General features: G+C 37.6%; 1 protein-coding gene and 3 non-coding genes across 4 annotated transcripts in view; 2 read left to right on the forward strand and 2 right to left on the reverse strand.

The window, feature by feature from the left end:
• Window positions 1–23,263, forward strand: part of LOC131687449 (Krueppel-like factor 12) — a 517,717-nt gene that overhangs the window by 294,637 nt on the left and 199,817 nt on the right. The gene's annotated exons all lie outside the window — the stretch shown is intronic.
• LOC131694406 (U2 spliceosomal RNA) lies at window positions 1,212–1,406 on the forward strand. The gene has a single exon (XR_009306502.1). It is a non-coding gene; the product is annotated as a U2 spliceosomal RNA (small nuclear RNA).
• LOC131694412 (U2 spliceosomal RNA) lies at window positions 3,961–4,155 on the reverse strand. Its single transcript, XR_009306507.1, has one exon. It is a non-coding gene; the product is annotated as a U2 spliceosomal RNA (small nuclear RNA).
• LOC131694407 (U2 spliceosomal RNA) lies at window positions 15,285–15,479 on the reverse strand. Its single transcript, XR_009306503.1, has one exon. It is a non-coding gene; the product is annotated as a U2 spliceosomal RNA (small nuclear RNA).

Below are 23,263 nucleotides of genomic sequence, written 5' to 3' on the forward strand. Positions count from 1 at the left end.
AGACAGAGTGGCGTTTGTGTCACTGTTACATACAGCGTCGAGGTGTGCCAATAACCATTTCGGTTCTTGTTTTGATTCCGAATGTGTTGGAAGACGTCAAAATATTGGAGTGTACGATGAGAAAGATCAACTATGAATCAAGCCATTTGAAGACAAGTAGGTATAAAGAAAAATAAGAATGATGGGACGGTTTTCTACTACGAACTAGTCCATTAATGAAATTTGGTCCGTAAGTCAGAGTGCATTAATCAATGATCAAATATTCATTGAAATAAAAACCGTAACTCGCGTATGACATTTAAATCTCCCTTCTGAACATGAAGTTGCCGAACAAGTACCCTACACCTTGTCTTCGAATCAGACTTTATTTTTACTTGCTAGAAGACAGGAAAAGGGAATACCTATAAGAATATTAGGCAATCCATGAGACGTTTCTGATCAGCTGATTATTTCTTGTTCACTTCTTCTGACGTTACTCCGAGGGGTGCGACGTCCAACAATATCGTTGATTCGATCCAACATCAAACGAATCCGACTAACGAAAGATGTTTGTCCGACGAGTTTTTCTGTTCGCAGGAGTAGTTCTGTTCAGGGTGGCCAGACCTACCGATTTATCGGTAGTCCTACCGATTTTGGTCTTCCCTACCGATTCACAGACGACCAAGGCAAAACTACCGATATTTTGTTATTCCTACCGAAAACTACCGATTTTTATTGATTTTGGACACATCCTACACAACATTCATTTTTTTGGGTTGGATTTGGTCTGAGATCTGTGTTGTCAGTATTTTACAATTCTATGTCAATACTACGTTTTTAGGACAACAACCCGGCCTACCGATAACTACCGATAAACTTTTAGTGACCCTACCGATATTAAGGAATTCTATCTGGCCACCCTGGTTCTGTTGACAGAACCCACCGCTGAATTGTCAAACAAACGTCTAATGGATTGCCTAATATATATGTTTTCCTTTAGCTCGTTCAACGGCAAGGGCTAGTGCACGTGAAGCACAGGTAGGGAGAAACCTATTCGTTAGTCTGTTCCTAACGTGAAATAAGCTTTGCCTATTTCCCCTGCGGAGGACCAAGATAAGGGATGATGATTCATTGTACAGGTAGCCTTTGAAATTGCTGCCATCTTCTGCTACACATCACTAGTACAACATGATCGACTGAACTTGCCTAGCCCTGGTCGATCTCTAACCGGTATCGCTTCTCGGCCTAAAGGCTAAGATCAAAGTGTAGTATCTGTTCTTATCAGCTTAACATCTGATAGATCTCCCATAGGGAGACAACAAATGTTAAACTGATTTTTGTGAACGGGTGGAACGATTAGGGGCTTGCTCCATTTCCACCACGGGTTGGCCCGGTATTGCAGTACCGCCGGGATCGGCCCACGTAAACTAATAAAAAAAAATATGGATGGGTAAGGGAGTGCTAATAAAAATGCTCATGTGGACCCCGTTCGTGACGACCGGAACGGTCAATGGGCAGGAGTACTTGAAAGAATGCTTTCAAATTGTCTGCTTCCATTTCTGAGGTCTCACGATGGTTTTATTTCTTCTGGCCGGATTTAGACTCGAAAGATGTTTTGGAGTGGTACCAAGGCTACGAAGATACATTTGGCGTCAAAAGGTCTTAGTCCCTCGAACCTATCGGAATTGCGGCCAATTGAGAAATACTGGCCCGATATGAAGCATGTACTTCGGAAGCATCTTAAGGAGCTGAAATAAAGAAAAATGGATTTGCAGACAAAAACAAATTTGGGCCAAATGTTGTACAAGACCATATGAGATGTGTTAAGAGGAAGGTGCATTTGGATGTGGTTATGAGATTGAATCGATCCAACACGAAAAATGTTTTATAATATGTTTTATTTTATTATCTGAAAGTTTGCGACCGATCAGTTGAATTTGGCGAAACTTTCTCTAAATTTTTATTCGAACAAAGGCGATCGTTTAGAAGAATGTTAAGCAATATTCTTAATTTTCATAAAAAAGTCACAAAATTATGGTTGTTATCATATTTTTGACTCAAAACCGCATAGTATTTTAAACAAAAGAACATAACGTAGCATACCGTTGGAAAGGCCATTCCTTCTTCTTGCCTGCACAAATAAAAAATTGAAAATCTATTGAAAACAGATCGCGTAGAAATTTCTTTGGTGTCGAAAGTCGTTAATTTCCTATAAATCAAGATTTTGAGGGTATCGACGGTGGTTAGCGAAAATGAACCACCTTGGTTATACAACTAATTTTTCCGAACTTAGTTTAATTATTTTTTGTTATATTCAGAATTGCACATATTTTGTCGTACTTCTTTAATCGTTTAGTGTTTATTCGATCAACTAGGAAACCAATTCACGGGGTATTTTGTGTTCGTGAGCAATACACATGATCTTGTATGAGTGCATTGATGACTGTTCAATCATATCTGTCGAGTAATGTTGGCTTCAATTGCATCAATCATTGCAGGCTTATCCACATAGACTTTTGACTTCATTTAGCCCCCTAGAAAAAGTCTATAGGTGTCATATGGCACGATCTAGGCAGCCAATTGACTGGTTCACGGTGAGAAAGTAAGTGTTCACCAAATTTCTCGCGCAATAATTCCATTGTTACATTACTTGTGCGGCACGTGGCACCAACCTGTTGGAACCTAATGTTGTCAAGACTGCGGGCTCATGTTTAATCACCCTGTAGATCTAAAAAACTTCAAGCGAACTTTTTTTCGAACGTTTTTAAGTCCCAGAGACAATTTGCGCATTTCTACGACTTTTGTAATTGTATTTGTTTTTTCCACCATTTTAAACCATTTTTTCAGACACCATAGCAGGAATGCGTGATGTCGATGCGATTTTTTCAGAATTGATTTTTAAACTTCGAAAAAGCAATGTTTTGCATCCGATCTTTTCGGTTCCATGTTTGACAACGTCGATGCGGTAAATTCAAGTTTTCTTCCAGAATTCACATTGAAAATGTAGCGTTTTTTCACAATCGATCGATCAACCTCAAACAATTGATTTTTTTCAGATATTAACCGGTTCGATGGTTTACAACATCTATTTTTTAATTCAAAAGATCGATGTAGCAAAATCGATTTTCTTTTTTAAAATGCTCATCACTTCCGCATAGTCATGTCCAGCGATACCAGCCTTCCAGTTTAAACTGGATTCTTCCAGTTTTTTCCAGCATCCAGTCAAACAGAAAATTGGAAAAATCTTAGTTTTTTGAAATTTGAGCCAGTTCTATCCAGTTTTTTAAATATTCATATATTTAGTTTTTTTTCTCACAAATTGACTCTTGATTCATAGAATTTTCAAGCAAGCCATGGGATGATGCCGAGTTTCCTAGAATAAGCTTTTAATCCACCGTAACCTAAACTCTTTTTATACCACTAGTGAGTAAAACGGTTCGGGAATGTACAAATGATTCGATTTCAAATGAATTTTACTCAAACATAAACAATAAACTACATTGTGTCTAATATTTTGATGACCATTAGTTGAATTCTCAGCTAGTTGCTATAGTGGAATCTAAAGAAAGGTTTAGGCGCATCCTCAAGTTTAGCAAATGGTCTTAAATTTAGGATTTTGAGGATGTGTAGATTGAAACCTTCAAAACAGTAAAATTCGACTAACAATTACAATTACAATCAAATTGGAATGCTTTAATATTTTTTCAAAATTTTGACAATATCTAAAAACCGACTGAAATTTTCAGTAAAAGGAGGTATGGAACATACGTGTTTACAAAAATAACGTCATTGAATCGTTGACTTAAACATTACCAGGCTAGGTTTTTTTCGAACTGGATTTTTTCCCGAGAATGGTTCCAATTTTTTATAAATGTTGACAACGCTGGCTATGTCCGATTGTTCTCAAATTTCAGTATGGATTCTAAATTTCTTGCAAACTACTCATTAAAAGTTCAGTTTAATTTTACAATTTTATTAATAGATACGTGGGCCGTTCCCGGCGGTACTGCAATACCGGGCCAACCCGTAGTGGAAGTGGAGCAAGCCCCTAACCGTTCCACCCGTTTACAAAAATCAGTTTAACATTTGTTGTCTCCCTATGGGAGATCTATCAGATGTTAAGCTGATAAGAACAGATACTACACTTTGATCTTAGCCTTTAGGCCGAGAAGCGATACCGGTCAGTGATCGATCGGGGCCAGGCAAGGTCAGTCGATCCTGTTGTGCTAGTGATGCGCAGCAAAAGATTTCAGTAAATTGCAAGGCAACCTGGAATCAGTTTTTACGAATACAAATACATATTTACGATGAATCATCATCCCTTATCTAGGTATACAAAAGGCGAAGTAGACAGTATTTGTTTCATTTCTGTCTACCTGTCCGTTACTCACCAAACATTGCTATTGATGTTACTCTTGGAAAGGGTACGCAGTACAACCGAAAATTTCAAACCTGCATCCTATACCACAATTGCGCCGTAATGCGATAAATTTGATAAAAATGAAAGATGATCAAAATGGGTTGCAGTTGTCTAGTGTTGAGAGTTCCCAATTTGTTAGGTCACAATATATTATTACAAAACAAGCATTAGTAAAATTCTGCAAAGAAAATCTACCAAATAATATGGCAATGGAGGTTAATTTTCAATGACCAGGACACAGGAAAATATGCTCACACAACATCTACCATAGTTTGGTTGTTGCGATCGCTAACAAAAACAACATTTAACGCCCTCTCTAGCATTGTGCATAAGATGTTTGGTTTGTTTATTTGCTGTCCCCCGTGCAGTTTAACGTGAGAATACATATTTATTTTGCTGCTTTCAAAATGTGCACGAATTACTTAAACAGTTCGCTACTAAAGAACAACATACCAGGAAGGATTACCATAATGTCAATTGGGTAGAGTTCGCTCGTCGTGTTGACCAGATGTTAGACGTGAATAAAGTACTACGGTCAGTAGAAGAAATAGACCAGGCACTTGACGATCTGAAAGTGGCTCTAAATGAAGCAGAGAACCAATGCGTAAGGAATGTCCCGATTCGTGGTGAACTTCTCAAACTAGACCCAATGACTAAAGCGATTATCAGACAACGGAATAAAATTAGGCACCAATTTCAACGGTCCGGGGACCTGACCAAGAAACATGTAGCGGCAAAACTGTCTGAACTGATACGTGGCAGAGTGGATCAATTGAAAAATGAAAACTTCGCGAACGTTGTGCGAAGGCTTGACCCCTTCTCATGTCCATTTTGGAAGGTGTCCAAGGTCCTCAAAGCCTAATTGCAACAGATTCCTCCACTAACTCTGAATGATGTCAAGCTGATCACTCCGGTTGAAAAAGCGAACGCGATAAGAGAAAAAATTGTTTGCTCTCACAATCTTGGCGGTACTATTGTAAGTCCTATGGAAACAGCTGTTCAAGAAACAATAGGCATCCTGCGTGCTACGCCGTGTTATGTACCTGTTAGCCAGAAAATTAAACCGGAACAGATTGCTGCTGCATTAAAATCGTCGAAAAATATGAAGGCCCCTGGGTTGGACTCGGTCTTTAACATTGTTTTAAAGAAGCTCAGCAACACCGCGCTCACCTACATTGCAAACATACTGAATCGATGTCTGGACCTCCACTATTTCCCGTCGGATTGGAAATCATCCATAATAATTCCTTTGTTAAAACCGGGAAAGGACCCAACAAACCCCGCAAAGGCTTATTCTGGACCGCTTACTGGTCCACATTGAAAACAATATCATCCTCCTCCCGGAACAGTTCGGCTTCCGTAAGGGGCATTCGACAGTGCACCAGCTACAAAGAGTAATGAACATCATTGACAGAAACAAGGCCGTGGCGAAATCTACAGCAATGGTTTTGATGGACGTTGAAAAGGCGTTCGACAACGTATGGCACGATGGGCTATTCTTAAAATTGTATCGCTACAACTTCCCAAATTATTTGATTAAAATTATCCAGAACTACCTCAGCGAACGAAAGTTCAGCGTAAGCATCAATGGTTCCCTGTCAAACAGTTTCGACATTCCAGCCGGTGTCCCCCAGGGGAGTATCCTTGGGCCGATACTGTACAACGTGTACACATCAGATTTCCCGCAGCTTCCTGATGATTGCCAATTATGCTTCTTCGCCGACGACACTGCTATCCTCTGCAAAGGAAGGAACACCAAGCATCTGACAAAAAAGCTCCAGAACTGTGTGGACACTGTGATAAACTATATGCAGACTTGGAAGATCAAAATCAACGCATCAAAAACTCAGGCGATTCTATTCCCACTCAGCCTGTCACCAAAACACGTTCCAGCAGCCGACTGCAAAATCAGTGTAAATGGAATACCTATTGATTGGTCCTTTGAGGTGGTGTATCTGGGGCTAACTATAGACCGGAAACTGCTCTTCCGATCTCATGTAGAAAAAATCAAGAACAAGTGTAGTTTGTTAATTAAATGTCTTTATCCATTAATCAAGAGAAGGTCAGCTCTTACCAAAGAGAACAAAATAGCAATCTACCATCAAATAATATTTCCAGTTGTTAAATATGCTTTGCAAGTGTGGGGACGGTGCGCCGTAACTCACAGAAAGAAAACACAAATAATGCAAAATAGAGCTCTGAAGATGATACTAGACCTTCCATGGCATACTCCAACAACTACCGTGCATCAGCTGGCCGGTATTGTACCAATAAAACAGAGACTTCTTGAAATCCAAAACAAATTCAGAGAGAAATGTACGATCTCCGAACACCCCTTAATTAGGGCTCTATTTTAGTTTAAGTAGGTTAAGATTTACTCCAAACTGACAAGCAGTTAAGCAATTTTAAGCAAATTATTCAAAAATGTAAAACATAAACAAGCAGAAAAAATTAAAGATGAAAAGTATGTGGATACTGTATCACTTAACCTGTAAACATTATACAGTCATGTAACGAAATTCAGACCAATAAATATTTAACGTCAAAAAAACAATGTGCGCGAAAGTCTATCTACAGACGAAACGGGCAATAAATTAGTTGGAAACTTATATTAGTTTCAAACTCAAAATCTTTTTAGACCAAATTTGACCACCAATACTGAGATTAATTAAGTGAGGTTTTTACGTATTGTACCATATTCATTTTAAAAGCGAAATCTCGAGCCTCTCCCAAAAATGTTTCTGGATCCGGACCGGCCTGCCAATGACTGTCATTTTCGGGGTTCAAGGTAGTACACTGATAAAAATTCACACTATAAAACCAAATGAAATTGAACATAATTTTCAAGTGCACTTGCATGTTGAAAACCAAATCAAATGATTTCCCTTCGAATTTCACTTGAAAATCTAAAAAAACGCGCAGTTCATGTGGTATTTCAAATTAAAGTCACACAAATTTCACATGAATAGAACGTGTTTTATAATTGAATGTTTATTTGCCAATGCTGTTGAGTCCAATAGTATGAACTTTCCACATAACATTCATGTGAAAAATACAAACACTTTATAAAAGAGACTAGCGGAGAGAAAAACAGTAAAACTAGCAACCATGGATGTAAACTGGCATCACGGAAGATCCCATAAGCTTTGCATGGGCTTCCTCTTGCACTTCCCCTCTCAAAACCCTCATGCTTGTTTGGCTGCACTTTTTGACACTTCGCTAGTCTGTGTATAAAGTGTCTGTAGTGAAAAACGTATAGTGCATATCCATATGCAAAACAATTGTTTTTTCGATTCTTCTACTAATTAACCCTAGAACGTTGCACTTGCGTTTTTCAACCTAGAACGTTGCACTGGGATACAAATGTACCCCACGCGTTTGATCGCAATTTTCGCAGGTAAAAATGCAAACACAAGAAATGTATAATACACCATTATTTTCATTTTTTAATTGCGAAAACACCTTTGTACGTGAAAGTACGGAATTTATTGAATCAATGATATATAAATTGGTTTGAAGAAAATAAAAAGTGAAAATATCGCTGTTTTGACTTTTTTTACAAAAATTACTATAATTTTGCGAATTTTCAACCGATTTGAGAAAAATCAAATGATTCTAAAAGTTGATCCTGATACGGTATAAAAAGGAATTTCGATATTTTTGAAAAACTGCAATTATTTTGAAGAGTGAAAGTTTAAAAATCGGGTTTTGGAAAATATCACGAAATGGGGTGAAAATTGAAATGGAAAAATATTTCAGACCAGTAATACATTGGTAACACGCAATGTTACTGTTACAGCTGTTATTGTGCCCAAATTATACTTCAGAGCCATTGCTTTGAAATCCTATAAAAAATTAACAATACAACAGCAAAAATGAGAACGATTTTTTGTTCCGCTTCAAAATTAAATTAAATTAATTAAATAAACATTAAAAAACGATTATATAATACTAATTGTTACTACCGTAGTAAAACAACCAGTATTTAAACTGGTATTGTCACGAATCACATTTCCACTGACAGCACGAAACCTGATGAAACACTAACGGCAACCGTACACTGGGGTACAAATGTACCCCACGCCAACTTTGACATCTGCTTCCATGAAGGCTATAAGCAAACTGGCTATACCATCTTTTCCTACTCTTACTAGGAGTTTACTAGGAAAAAATGCTTAAAAAACCGCATAATTTGGAAAATTCGCCTAAAAAGATAATCTTTAGAGAGGAAAAGTTACTTAGGAGATCACAAACTAGCAGTAGATAATGTGAGGGACATATCCGTAGTATTGGTTGTTGGTATGACCATACTACTTTTATTTTTAAACAAATACCGTTACCGTTATTTGTTGGTTGCCAAGAGCGAATAATTTGATAATTTTTTTCGCAAATTCTACGTAAATTAAATTCATGCAACATGGAGTCTTCGCAAAGCTTTTTAAAATGTCAAGGATTACTTGATAATTGATAGAATAATTATTATAATTATAATTCAGTACCCATGCATACTTTTGAAATCCAAAATACAAATCGTGAGTTTTCCCAATAGGGATCTTTAGGGGCGTGTCAATCCTTTTTCAATTTCTAAGCCCGAAACTGTTGAAAAAACATTTTGTAGTTTGATTCCTTCTAGGACAATAACATCAAAACACATGCGACTTGCATGACTCCATAGCTTGTCTCATCAGATCTACCATGGTTTGCAGATGAAACTTTGGATTGCAAGCTGCTAGCGGATTTTTATAGGTGCATTGTCTGAAATGAAAAAAAATAACGTTAAATGCATTCTGGCGACCACTCTGTGTTGCGTCAGTAAGATCGTAATCAGATAATAGGGTCGAAGAAATACTTTTGTGGGTTTATGCACTAGGAGGGGTTTGAAGACATGACTAATAGAGATATCGACACGGACACAATAATAGAGAACGATGAATTGCTGGAAAGCCTACAGGAATCAGTTGGTTCTATATCAGAAGACGATTTAGAACTTACTTCCGATCGTATTGCTGAAGGATAAAATATTGCAGATAAACTATCAGAACATTTTTTGAAACACGATCCAAACATTCAAAGGGCCATATCGTTTAAAAACGATCTCAACTATTGCATTTTCGGTGCAAGAAATTACTCGAACAAAAAAATCTGCATGATGACGAAGGTTTCATTAAATTTCCGACTAAGCGTAAGCGTTCAGCTGTTATTAACGATAGTGTTTTTCGTAAATTTTAAAGTTTTTTTTGTTTTAAGTTAACATTGCAATGAAAAAATACTTGAATTAACTATGATTCAATGGCTGGTTATGTTCAATAAAATGGTAGAAATGTCTATTACATATTCAGTACGATTTACACCTATGTACAATCGACAGCCACGAACTTGAGGAGCTATGTGTCGACGCTGGAATACTTGAAACCAGCGGCAGGTTCGGGAGGAGGGTCCGGAAGGTCCGGATCCCGTCAAAAATTTTCAACTTTGTTAGCAAATTTTAAATTAGTTACAATTTTTAAAAGCTGTTTCAAACTCAAAACCATTTTAAACCAAATTTTCACTGGTTTTTATTAAATGCGGTTATTGCGTATAAAGGAATGCATTCATTTGAAAATCAAAATTTCAGACCCGCTAGGAAATTTTATTCTTGATCCGCCCTTGCTTGAAACAAAAATATATAGTATTTAATTAATTTAATCAGAATTAGCTCAATGTCGTCTTTCGGCTAACTTATTTTATCATGCGGGAGAGTGTGTGTGAAGGAGATGCAAAACCCACAACCGAACCACCCGCAGCCTATTTTTGTATGCCTAGTGGGTAAAGATGATTGGGATGAGAGAGGGGTGGGTCTGTGGAGGGTGGTTGAGGTGGTCGTCTACGTGTGATCTGAGGGGGGGCTTGATGGGTGGTTTTATGGAATCGTGATGTGTATTCCCCTACCGCACACCCCAAGCAAAGTCCCAGTTAAAATACAGAAAACCTATCTCTGTACCCTCGGATAGGTCTTGCTTCTCGTACATGACGGGAAGGACTGTGCATGTTTTGTGCGGTCTCTACCTTGCTGTTGACGTCCGTGTTGGAAAAGAAATTTCAATTTAACACCGACAAAAAACATCCCACCACTATTCCGAGTCGGTATTTTTCTGACTGTGCTTTGAAGCTAGCCGAGTGTGAGCCGATCTTTAAATACGGAATACGTCGTGTAGAGAAAATCAAAACTCGCCTTCATCCACATTGTGTTAGCTTCGCTTGATGCACAAGACAATGACAAGCGATGTGCTACACACTTTCAAACAATCCGACGCGCTTATATTTATTATATAAGAATTGATGGAACATGAGTGCGACGCAAGACGAATACATGTGTGCACTTTTTTATATGTGTGAGTGCGGTGGCCATTTTACTTCTATGAAGCCGATAAAACAGGAGGATATGAAGAAGAAAAGCATAAACAAATGAGGTAGTGGGCTTTTCTGTTGCCATAAGTTTTGTTTAGAGTCGGTCATATGTATTTTATATCGTTATTTCGAAATAAAAAGTGTCTAAGTGTTTGAATTGCAAGATCCGAGGTGAAGCTCGGTCTTTTCTCTCGTTTCATTGTGCGTCAAAGAATCACAATGCTCGGTCGGATGTTTATGTTTACTTCAAGTGCCCCGCGCGCCATGCTTAATTTTACAAGCATAAAACTAATATACTCAAAAGTGTCAAATGTTTTCACCTTAGATTTCTCTTCATCTCGAGTGCGACGCAGAGAAGATTTGAATGTGTTGGTATTTCCGTCTGAGGAATTTTTTGTTGCGACCATTTTAGTATTAAACGTAAAAGTATTACGGCCATGTTTTGGGTGTAGCCACAGGAATCAACCAATGAACTTCTTGAACTCGATGACTTTCAAACATCAATCACTTTTTGACCTTCAGTTTTGATATATAGTGTCTTTTAGTTGGGGCATGCCTCAACTAGCGAACCCCCAACTAACGAAATTACGGTGCATCTTGCAATTTCAGAGGCATGAATATAAAAAGTGAGTATCTCAATAAAACTCCACCAAGACCAAAAATTGGATGCATAGTAGTATTTTTATACTAAGATTTTTTTACTTCTATTATAGATATTTTAACCCTTTAGTCAATTATTTATTTTTCGGGTTGGCACGATAAGTAATCGAGCCCAAGTAAATATCATACAAGGCCTACCATCGTAAAATACAGTTTACCAGATTTTCTTATCATGAGATACCGTCTGCCTTCATACCGTAAGATAACGTCTGCCAGTTTTTCCAGAAATTTTTTTGCTAGTGCCCAGGCATTGAATTTATCACTCATATGGGTAAATGCGTCCGGATAATTTGCTACTTCGACAACAAAAACTCACATTTTCACACAAAAAGTTATTGGTGCTCACACAACTTCTCCGGATACCTACAACGCGTTATTAAATAAATTTTCTCCGGGTAAACAAAATCGCCGGAGAATTAGCGGATGAGTTTATCACGGTATCCTTTTTGCGCTCGCTGCCTTGCTGCTGCTATTCCAACACGAAAAAAAAACAAGACTATCGTACTTCTTTGTCGCTTTTCTTGAAAATGAAGTGTACATTTTGACAATTTTAATGATTTCATGAACTTAAAATATTATCAACTTCTCCAGTAAGACGGAAAAAATCAGATTCAGAAAAGTTGAGGGAACCTTGGGCTATTCGGACCTACCGAGGCAAGTCGCCCTTTTAGGTGGATAGATGTGAAAAAAATTACCGGCCGAAGGTCCTAATCATTCGTTTGAAACCCCAGCTACATTTTGGTGCCATAAAAATTCATTTGCATCACTCCATGACAGCGCTTGGCGACGATTAGCAAAGCTACGTTTTTCCATCCTTTTACAAGGAGGAAATTTGGACCTTCCTACGGGGCATTTTAGACCTAGTGGCAGATCACTTGTGATGTATTTTTAACCCTCAAAAAGGCAACCGGGTCTAAGAGGCCCGGCACGTTACAATTTTTTAGTTACAAAAAAATGTGTATGCAGTATAAGCTTGGGCATGGAAATTTTGATAAGTAGCTTTGAAATCTATAACAAAAATAAAGAATTGTGAAATTTTCATCTATGGAGTGATGCGCAGCTATGTTTGAATTTTTTACATGCACAAAAAGGCAAGCCGGGTCTGGCAGGCCCGGTGTGCATGCAATACTAGGCTACTACTACTACTAGGAATACCACGGGTTTTATACATTAATATTTATCTGAAAAAAACATTTGGATGAGTTCATCGTCATATTAGCAGGAATTTTTTCATGTTTTGATTGATTTTATCTTTTTACCTTTTCTTTTAAGAAAAAAATCTTGAAAGTTTGAGCGAATTCTATACATTTCTTTTATAAGAAATGTAGAAATAGCATACGATAATGACGTGTGTCATATTTTTTTGGGTAAATACTTTTATTTCACTCACTGTGGTCTACTTGACAATTATTTGGATACAACATAACCTAACTCTGTCGTTATTGTCTATTTGTTGTCTATTCTTTCTGTTATAGTTTTCGTAATAATTCAAATTGTAGGATCTAAAAACAAAAAAAATTGAAATGGCTATAAGACGATATGCCCATGTTTTCAATCGTCTCAAAGAATCTGAAGTAATGGAAGAAATTCGAGCAAATTCAACAGCAGACGATTCCGAAACTGATTTGCAAAGCGAGGAAGAAGATGTGAATGATATTGCTTCCGATGATGAATCTGATGTAGAAAAATATGAATATGTACTCCGGTTATGCATCAGAAGAAATTGATAGCAGCCCAGAAACATTTATTGGTCGTGTTCAATCGAAATGGAGCTTAGAACCAATCGACAGTCGACGTGATCTTCCGAGTACTACCCTTTTGGAAAAAAAATTGAGCTTTTTACATTCATCGCCTTATACGCTGAAATCGGGATTTACTGCGTGTTCGTACTCATCATCCTGTAATTCCGGAACCGGAAGTCGGATCAATTAGAAATTCAACAGCAGCCAATGGGAATGCTGTACCTTTCATTTGAAACCAAGTTTGTAAAAATCGGAAAAGAATTCGCTGAGAGATAGGTATGACATTATCTTAGGAACTTGGTAAGTTCCCCCGGGGCATCAAGAATCGCCATAGCTGGCCAATGTGGTCGAAGTACCCTCGGTGGGTCATTAATGATCTAGACATGCAAAGCCAAGTAATGTTGCACATATTTTAATATATATTGCATCATTTGGACATCATGGTGGTATCAGTTTCTATGGAAATTTGCTGTGTGATTGTACTCTTCAACACCTAACTCCAGAACCAAAAGTCGGATCAATAAAAAAAAATCAATAGCGACCGATGGGAAGGCTGCACCTTTCATTTGAGACTAAATTTGTACAAATCGGTCCAGCTACCTCAGAGAAAAATCGGTGAGATTGTTTGCCACATACATACATCCATACATACATACATACATACACACACATACAGACATTTTACGATCTCGATGAACTGAGTCGAATGGTATAAGAGATTTGGCCCTGCGGGTCTCGGTTAAAAAGTCGAAATTTCGACCGATTGCATAACCTTTCTATATGAGAACGGCAAAAAAGGAGCTTGAATTTAGACGGGCCTTAGAGGCCCGGCTTGCCCTTTAATGTTAGGATTTTAGCTTGCCTTCACAAGGGTTAAAAATCAGCGAAATTAAATGCATTTATTTCCATCAAAATAGAAATTCATAATGTATTTTGCGTTGCGTGCAATGTTTTTGCGTTGCGTGCAATGTTGTTTGTGTTGCGTGTAAGACGTCAAAACCCTACAGAAAAACTAGCCCTACATTTAACAAAACGTCGAATAAAGTGGATCAGCGTAGGACGTTTATTAAACAAACTTTTCTGCGGGGCAGTGCAAAGCAGATGCAAAAATGGAAATTAAATGCATTTTTTGATTTTTTTCAATTTGATACAAATTTGTTACACATTTTTAGAGTGATCTGCCCCTAGTTTTAGACCGTATTTTTTTTTACTTTTATGTGCAATGGAATTATGTTTACCTATCAAATATTTATTAGAGAAATTCCTAAAGAAGCAAAAAAAAAAAATAAAATGCGTTACAAAAACTAAACTACAATTGGTTAGTCACCGCTACCGATTGGAGCATAATGTATTTTCTGTGCTGTGGCGTGTGCGTAGCCGCAAGCCGCTAAAGCGTAATTGATGGAATGGGGGGTCCGAATAGTCCCGTACGCTTATTTCGCACAAAAGTGGTGAGAGTCTTGACAGTATCTTTTCACACAAACAAAAATCATTCCATAAAATAGGACCCTCAGGCTTTCCAAAACACTTACCTGTTATTTTTTTTCACTTTTGTTTGTTACGGTAATCGTGGACTATTATAATGATTTTTTTGTTTTGAGGATAGCAAAAAAATAATTATAAAAAAACCAAAGAATTAAATTTAGCTGTCAAAATTAATGTTTTAGAATAGCGGTTCCTCGAATATGTGCAACACTCAGCAAGTCTCAAAATTTTCTGAGGAATCGAGAGGGTTAAAATTACACCCACTGTCTTAATAGCCCCTGGTCCCCCTATTCTCACGCTATTTGTGGAGACGGAGAATTTTGCGAATCATCCTTTCTAGGAAGAGTTGGACATCGGATAATCTTCTTCTCGCGTAAGCAAGTGAGAATTACAATGCCTACTGGTGCCAGATTTTAATCCGAAATAATTGGCAACGCTAAGAAGAGCTCACGCGTTACAAACAAGCAGTAATCGCCCAACAAACAATTATGCTGGATAATGGCTTGTCCAGTTCTTGTTAAGCTTGTTCCCCCGTAATAAAGGCTTGTTCAGCTCTCGTTGTTTATTGGGCTTGTAAGCAACCAAATATTGCTCCCATTGCTTTCTATTAGTTTACGTGGGCCGATCCCGGCGGTACTGCAATACCGGGCCAACCCGTGGTGGAAGTGGAGCAAGCCCCTAACCGTTCCACCCGTTCACAAAAATCAGTTTAACATTTGTTGTCTCCCTATGGGAGATCTATCAGATGTTAAGCTGATAAGAACAGATACTACACTTTGATCTTAGCCTTTAGGCCGAGAAGCGATACCTGCCAGTGATCGGACAAGATCAGCCAACTCCAGCCGACCGTGTTGCGCTATTGATGGAACATGGATGAGAGCAGAAGAAAGAAGGGAAGAAAAATCTGCCTGGAGGAATATGGAACAGATGGAATTTTATTCTTATATGCCTGCATTCTAATTTGAAATTATAGACATGAAAATAATCTTGCTAAGTATCATATAGGAAACATGCTACCTAAGAATCGAGTAAGACACCACACGATCGAGTATAAGGGATATAAAAAATCTCGTTGTCAAGGAAGGTGCTTTTAGCTCGCCTAACAAATTGGTCCCATTTCTCTGCTTTACCAACTACTAATCGATCAACTTTTGAAAATGATGGGATTTTCGATTGATTGACACCGGTGTAGTGGAGTGCACTGGTTTTGCACTTTCTAGCAGAAGTGTCAATGGAACATACCCAGTTTTCTGCACTTCTGCAAGAAAGTGCAAAAACGGTGCAGTTTCAGTGCACTCCACTACACCGGTGTCAATCAATCGAAAATTCCATGAGTGAATAAGTCACGACGCTTTTTAAACAGTTGCGATTTACCGACGAAGTGAATGTTCATTATGATCTCAACAAAATACAAAGAATGATAAATGGATAGCTTACCATGGTCATGAATGACATAAAAATAAATAATCGTGATAAACGAATGAGCACTTTTTTGTATATGTAGCTATATTTAATACTTTACGCTTACGTCACAAATGAACTTTGTGTTCATTTTTGACAGTTCGCTTGTACGCTTGTTTACATGGACTTAGACAACTTCTTTACGATTTTCTTCGAGCGAATCTAGTCGTCCACAAATTTTTCTAAGTCCATGTAAACAGTACAAGCGAACCGTCAAGAACAGAGCTTAAAATTCTCATACCTATTCAATGAACGACGAAATTCAGAGAATTCATTTTCGTCCTTTCCCTGCCTCTTTCGTCGCTTACTGCATGAAAAAATAAAACAATAAAGGCGATGTCCCCTCCTCTCTCGATTCTATGAAAACGAGTAGCAGCAGCAGCGACTTTCGTTTTCCTATGAGAATCCGAAGTTGCAATTTCGTTTTGATGCATGGTCAGTAATTTGCGACCCTCATTCATTAAATGAAATTAATGCAATGTGCATCTAATAATGCAACTAGAACATAGTTAAAATGAGAAATATGCACACCGATCAGGCTTCCGTCTTACAATACCATCATTAGCTCGCAAATCTACAGAATCGAGCATCGACAAATAAATATCATTGCTAGTGTATGTTCGTTTCCCCAGCAGTAAGTTCAATATCGAATGTACCAATATCATTCTGAATCTCAAAGCGAAAACGAGCGTGTGGAGCGAATAATGAAAACGCTCTGCTACATGCTTGCTTTGTCCTAGCCTGTTGTCTCATTTTCGATTTCGCAAAGTGCTAGTGGTATGGAAAGAAGCTTCGTTCTTTCGTCATTTTCGCCTGATTTTAGCAAATGAAAAAAACATTTTCCGACTCTGGTCAAGAATAGTGAAATTACCTGTGCCAGTAAAGAACCTAATTGAATACTTTACGCTGACGTCACAAATCAACTCGAGTGTTCACTTATGACAATTCGCTTGTACTGTTTACAGAGACTGAAAAATTCTTCACGATTTACTTCAAGTGAATCTAGTCGTCAATAAAAATTTTCATGTAAACAGTCCTAGTGAACTATCAAGAGCAGTGTTGTAATAATCATAATCAAAAAATTAAAAATCAATGATCACCGTCGAAAAAAATCATCGATGATAATCGTTTTCATTATTACCACCTGACATCACAAACCTTATAACTTGATATACAGAGAGCGATGTTGATCTAGTATTCTCGTTTTCAATTTTATGTGCCCGTTGTCATCCATTACTGTTCAGGCAACGGTAACCAAAATAAAATCATCACGGGATTGCTACACATTTGAGTAGAAGAAATTTTATTGAAAAATCGTGAACAATTTTTCTCAGCGTTGGATGATCTGTCTCTGGCTAAACGCTCTCATCATATTTTGTAGGCTCTATTAGTAGAAGACACAGTCAATGGCATTTTCGTTTTTGACAATGCACTATACTGGTGTAGTCGGTGTTACACTCACTCAAACTCCCTAAAGCAGAGAAACCGTGTGAAGTTTCAGGGTTTCTAGTGTTTTGGCGGCTTCGGTGATCACGATGTAAGTCCTGTTGGGCTGTTTGTCAACTAAAATCGTAACACTCAAACATGTTTAATAGTATAGGGACATGTAATATTTGTACTATAACGTTAAATTAATATTTTGGTTCGCTGCATTCGAGAACATTTTCCCCCTAAACAAATGTGTTGGGCCCTAATTAACTTCCCGCTTATCCCATTATATTCAGCTCTAGTTGTTCAATCGCAGCTACTGCAAAATGGCAGACGAAACTGATATAGCAGTTTATGCGCATAATAAAATAATCAATATCACACATCGTTGATAATTGGTGAGATTGATTTTCTCTTTAGATGATTTTATGAGTACATGTGAAAGAAAAACTTATCACGATGATGAGATCGAAGAAGGCGTAATGGATTTCACATTTTCATTGTATTGCTAAACTCATCCGTGATTTTGCTGATAATGAATATCGAGTAAGAGAATCAGTAGTAATATTATGCGCTACCGATTTTTGATTTTTTGATAATTTCCCAACACTGGTCAAGAGAAGTAAGGATAACCCCAGTGAGCAAATTTTCTGGCAGAGACCGCTCTGCTAGATTTCTGTAAGTCTTGGTTTGGTAGCCCTGTCAGATTTCTGCGCGTATCCTGTCGGGTTAGTTGAGCTAGGGCGAACTCGGTTTCGCTCGCGTTTTCTGGCAAATTTTGATAGGAACCGAGCTAAATCTTGGCTGAACTCGGACATAAACTGTGCAAAGATCCTGGCTATTCCTACCTGGTAGAATTTAGCACGAATCGAGCAGAACATCTGACAAAGATGTGGCAGGAAGCGTGCAGAGATCTTGGCCGTATATTTCTGTCTCGATTCTGGATAAAAGTGAGCAGCATCGGTTGGTTTAAGGTTGCACAGAGAATGCGCAAAATTCGCAAACGAAAAAAGCAGTTTTTTTCCACACCGTATGTCAGATCTTCATAAAAATCAATCAGCGTGTGTAGAATGTTGTTACAGTACTGCTGATTGATTTTTATGAAGATCTGATATACAGATCTTCATAAAAATCAATCAGCGTGTGTAGAATGTTGTTACAGTACTGCTGATTGATTTTTATGAAGATCTGATATACGGTGTGGAAAAAAACTGCTTTTTTCGTTTGCGAATTTTGCGCATTCTCTGTGCAACCTTAACCGCTTTTGTAAGAAACGGTCGTTGCATTTGAGCGAAGACTGCATATCAAAGGCGCTGGAACCTCTGTCGCTTTTCGTTTGTATGGAGGAAGGAAAGAGATATTAGTCTTCTTAATATGGAGTCTTCGATTTGAGCGAATTCGTTGCCAGAATTCTCGCACAAATCGCGCAAAATGCTCGCAGAAGCTCTGCCAGCATCAATTTTGCTTTGCTCAATTTTTGCTAACTTTCTGCTTGCCACGCGGAACGGGACTGGGTCAGTAAAGAACCTAATTGAGTTCTACAAGATGACGACACTAACGAACTTATGATGAATGAAGTTCATGTTTGACAATTCTAGAGCGTTTTTTTCAAAAAGACATCTGCAATGAGTTACTCTCTGTATACTTTCTCTTTCGATTGTTACCGCGTCACTATAACACTTTTCACTTATTTTACAGTACAGATCGAAAGAAGGTGGTTTTAACTAGCATATTACGCAAAGAGTTAAGGGATAAATGTTAAAGTGACCGAATTATTAACAGAAGAAAAAGTAAACAGAGTAACTCATTGCAGATATGTCTTTTTGAAAAAACGCTCAAGAATTCTCGGTGGTTTGTTTACTTTGTCAGTTGCGTGAGTGCGAGTGCAACGGGTGCTCATCTGTTACATCCGAACTCACGTAACTACCATGTAAACAAACCACCGAGAATTGTCAAACGAAGTTCATCCGGCTCATTTTGTGGGGTTATGTCGGTTGGTGTAAAACCTAATAGAAATAGAACCGAAAAGGAGTTCTGTCTGATTAAGTGAGTCGGTTGGTCGTGTGTGAAGTGAACCCAAGAAGCATTTGGAAGTTTATGGTACCCTACAAATGCAATCAAAGATTTATGAATGGCTCTAAAACTACCATAAACCCTCAATTGTTACTAGGCAAAATCCCCAAATTGCTGTCATTTCAAGACGTGTTTCGGTCGTTTATTCGCTGGAAAAGTGTCCAAAGGATCTTCGGAGAGTCGGACATTATGGAATATGCCGGAGGAAATAGATTCCTGGAGTGTGACGACTGGAAAAATCGCTTCTCGGAGGTTTTTCTTCACCGCAGAAACATCGTCAGAAATAGTGATGTCTTTTTTACTCGATTAACGCAAATAATCGATTAATTTCTAAAATAATCTAAAAATCAATAATCCATTACAAGCTTTCGGTATAATCGAGCAAATCGAGTAGCTGCTATTAATTAAGCATAATTAATGAAGGGTGGCATTGAAAATGAAAGTCGCAGAGCAAAAAAATATGACCAGACTTCTCCAAAATTTTCAAAATGTGTCGAGCGACCTTTTTTTTGGTTGACAAACTTCACGCTCATTCATAAAAACTCAAATTTGAATGGCCAGCCACTCAATTTCATAAAAAGTGCACGTAATCAAAAAATGAGTTTGCTTCGTTTACTCAGTTTTGAGTTTGGGATGAAAATGTCAACTTTGAGTAGATTTTACTCAAAAAGCAAATGCAAAAAATAATCAATTCGTATTTTTAATATAGCAACAAAAAATCTCACCGGCACTTCAAATATCATTTACCTGAACCTCCAGGCGCTAACGATGCCTGGAAATATAATCCGAGAATGTTTCTCCTCCTATTTCATGTAAATCAGCGCCTCGTTGTAATGGCAGAAACTACAAAAAACAGGAAAGGGTAATTTATTTGAATAGAAGCAAAACTCAGATAAACTTAGCTTTTAATTTTGTGAATGATCCGAATCAACTCTACAACTGCTATGTCCGCGACTTGGTCTTTTATCCAAGTTTTAATTAACGTCGAAGTTCATTAACTTTTTCTTGTCTATAAGTGCTTTTTTCACTCGAAATTTCGAAAATTGAATGGTTACTCACTAGTTGAGTTAATTTTACTCAAATAAAAACTCATTTTTTGACATATTGCTCCCATTTTTGAAATTGAGTGCTGTGTACTCAAATTTTGAGTAGTTTTGAATGAGCGTGTAGGATTTACTAAGTAATCGATTATTGATTTTAATCGATTATCTTGGTCGATTAATCGAATGAATTAATCAAGCTCTCAAAAATTATTCCATTAACGGATAATCGATTATTTGCAAAAATCAGACATCACTAGCAGAAACAGCGCAGCGAAAACAAGCCGGGCGAAGGAATATTTCTCCGCGCACGCCGCTCAGAACTTCTGTACACTGATAAAAAATCACACTATAAAACCAAAGGAATTTTAACATCATTTTCAAGTGCACTTGCCTGTTGAAAAGCAAATCAAATGATTTCCCTTCCAATTTCACATGAAAATCTATTAAAACGCAGTTCATGTGCTATTTCAAATTATTTTCATACTACTTTCACATGAATACGATATGTTTTACCATTGAATTTTGGTTGCCATGCTGTTGAGTCGCATAGTATGAACTTTCCACATGACATTAATGTGAAAATCATATAGTGCAAATCCATATGTAAAACAAATGATTTCGGCGATTCTTCTACCCATTAAATCTATAGGTAAAACTAATTGATATTCACGTGTAATTCATTTGGAAATCTTAGTCAATGGTATTTCTTATGATGTTAATGTGATTTTCACATAATGTTCCCAAGAATTCCACTTGAAAATCATATTGTCCACACTCTATTAGATATTGAAATGGCAAACGTATCATTTTCATGTGTTTTACAATTGAATAAATTCAAGTGTTTTCCACATGATGTTAACATGTCTAGTTTTTTCAGTGTACGAATGCTATTGTGCGAACGAGAGTCTGAGGCTGTGAACCATTTGGCGATTTTTTTTAACCTTTAGTTAAAATTTGACAGTTCGAAAGTTATTTTCTCTTGAATGGAAAAATTTAACCGAGAGAGCGAACCGTTTCAAAAGTTGACATATGGATAGTTATTTAGAATTGACAGCTGCGATAACCACAAGATGGTAGAGGTGTGAACATTTGTCGATATTTTGAAAATTAGTTCTTTTCTTATTACATTAAGTATGACAGTCATAGCCTCGAAAAGTAAACATCCACATCATGAAATAACCCAAACAAATCTTAACACAACACGTTATCGTTTCCATCTTTATCCCTTAATTTTGTATTGAAAAATATTGACAACCTCAATTAGGTACAGAAAATGTTTCCACCTTTTTATTATGCATCATGGGCAACATTTTAACCATCGAGCTGTCAAATTTAACCATCGCTCTGTCAATTTTAACCATGCTTCAGAGTAGGGTTACTTTGCAAATAACTTTCGAAGTGTCAGATTTTAACTAAAAGTTAAAAATTTCACCAAATGGTTCACAGCCTGAGAAGAACCAAGCTATTACGAAAGTGAGGCGGACAAACCCACTGAAAAGTGCGTATGCACACTACACGGAGAGCTTCATCGACAGCATGTTCTTTCTGCCTATCTCTCGTTTTTTTCTGCTATGGACTTTGTGCGTTGGCGTTTTCGGTCTGTTCACTCGTTGAGTGCTTGCTGGGGGTGTATTCTTGGGTGTGCATGGGAATCGTGGCGGAGTGTGAGCGACGGAAGTGAATGATGAGCGGGTTCTGTACGCGCAAAAATAAAACAACTTAAGGTGAAGATATGCGGAAGCCACGTTTCTAGGCACCGACTCGCTTGTTTACATTAGGAAAAACTGAAATCTGAAGTGAAAATTCAAACGCACAAATGAGAGTTTCTGAACATTTTCCTTTGGTCATCTGCACATTGGCAGAAAATTTGAAGTTTTGTTAGTAAACGATTAAAGTTTCGCGAGTGTTTTTGCAGTGGTGTGTGAAAAAAGTGCATTTGAAAAAGTGCAATGAAAACCAGAAGAAGTGTTTCGAAAAGAAACCCCAAGTGAAGAGAGGCGATATTTTCGCACAAAATAGGAGCTACAGATGGCATTCCGTCAAAAACTCGGATTGATTGTATAGGAAAATATTCTAGCTTCCTTAAGTAGCTGTTTCGTGGCACACCAGCAAGGTTAGTGTGTTGAAAAACGTATTTTTATAATTGCTCATGTCAGATACATGGTTAGGCAGGGGAGAGGGGTGTGTGTGTGGCGCAGCAGCTATGTTGTGGCTCGCATGTATAATGAATAGGTTCTTTTAACTTACTTTTGAGTTGTACGTCGCTTTCGCACTTATTAGTGTTGTCAAAAACAAAACGAGAGATTAGACTCAGTCGAGGTCTTCCGCGCAGTAAGGTACTTTTAAATTGTTTGGGGTATACTCAAAATTACGTAAATTCAACATAAATTTTAGTATATTGAATTCAAGGTTGAGTTTAAAAAGATAGGCGGGTAATGTCTAGGACATAACCGGAGTGTCGTGACTACTCGTTTGACTTGTAATTCAAATCGAATGATACTCAATGAAATATGTGGGAATGTTTCAAGTTATTGTTCATAATAATTATGGTGGTTCTGAAAAGAACCTTTGTTGTTGGCGTCTGC

This window comes from Topomyia yanbarensis, chromosome 3 (assembly GCF_030247195.1).
Source record: "Topomyia yanbarensis strain Yona2022 chromosome 3, ASM3024719v1, whole genome shotgun sequence".
NCBI lineage: Eukaryota > Metazoa > Arthropoda > Insecta > Diptera > Culicidae > Topomyia > Topomyia yanbarensis.